The sequence below is a fragment of the Myotis brandtii genome, unplaced genomic scaffold, assembly GCF_000412655.1.
Source record: "Myotis brandtii unplaced genomic scaffold, ASM41265v1 scaffold986, whole genome shotgun sequence".
Lineage (NCBI taxonomy): Eukaryota > Metazoa > Chordata > Mammalia > Chiroptera > Vespertilionidae > Myotis > Myotis brandtii.
Genome location: NW_005372102.1, coordinates 2,250,013 through 2,251,024, shown reverse-complemented (window position 1 = coordinate 2,251,024; position 1,012 = coordinate 2,250,013). Strand labels below are relative to the sequence as shown.

Below are 1,012 nucleotides of genomic sequence, written 5' to 3'. Positions count from 1 at the left end.
AACCAGGGACCAGCCCCGACTGCAGGCTGGAGACCGGCAGGGTGACTGGGTCTCGGGCCCGCTCCCCCCGCCTGGCCTGGGCCTGGGCCTGGCGCAGACTCTACCCAGTTGCTGAACTTGCCGAAGGAAAGGCTCCAAGGCCCAGGTGGACAGTGGGCGTCTGTGGAGACACACAGGTGCTTCTGAGCGGTGGGAGGGTTCAGATAAGGGGCAGCCGTGCCTGGAGACGGTGACTAACCCGCTGCTGCCCACCCGCCCGCCCCCCTCAGCGGTGGCCACGCTGACCAGCTGCGAAGGGCCCTTCGGCAGGGACAGGCCACTCTGGCAAGTGACCCTGGGGACGGTGGAGGAGGGAGCCAGACCTCCTGGGCCCGACATGCCCACTTGTCTGGGGACTTCAGATGAGGTGCCGGGCACCAGGGCCGGGGGCTGGGAGCTGGGAGGGTGGTCCTGGGCCAGCAGAGGCTGGGTGAGGGCTCCTGTAACCAGCCACGGGGACACTCTGGAGGGGCAACTGGGGGAAGGGACTGCGGTGGAGGCCGACCAGACAGAGCTGCGGCCCCAGCAGCCCCAGTGGTCCTCCTGTGAGGTGTGTGGGACGCTGGCCCTGGGGCAGGGCAGCAGCAGGAGCTGGGCACCAGCTCCCTCACTGAAGGGGGTGGGAGCGGACAGTCTGGAGCCTGTGTCCTGAGAGCTCTGAGTCCACCCACCTCCGGGGGCAGCTGCTGTGCCTGAAGGAGCTCAGAGGCTCTGAGAAGGGGACACCAGGGCCTGGGGAGACACAGTTCTGCACCAGGTGAACCTCAGGACCTCAGGGTGCCCCAAGGTGAAGGGCCTGTGGCCACCGTGCTGTTGTGCCAGGCCCTAGGGTGCTGGGGGGGAAGGGCCCTCCCAGGGGTGCTGACAGGAGACTCGGGGGAGGCCCTTGGCTTGGGGGTGACTCAGACGCAGGGGTGGACGGGAGCTGGTTGTGCGCTTGCCGGCCAGCCTGAGAGCAGTGCCCCCACCCCCG

The 1,012-nt window shown here is 68.8% G+C and overlaps 1 protein-coding gene across 1 annotated transcript in view; it reads right to left on the bottom strand.

The window, feature by feature from the left end:
* POLN (polymerase (DNA directed) nu) overlaps window positions 1-1,012 on the bottom strand; it is a 95,941-nt gene that overhangs the window by 4,820 nt on the left and 90,109 nt on the right. The window lies entirely within an intron of this gene.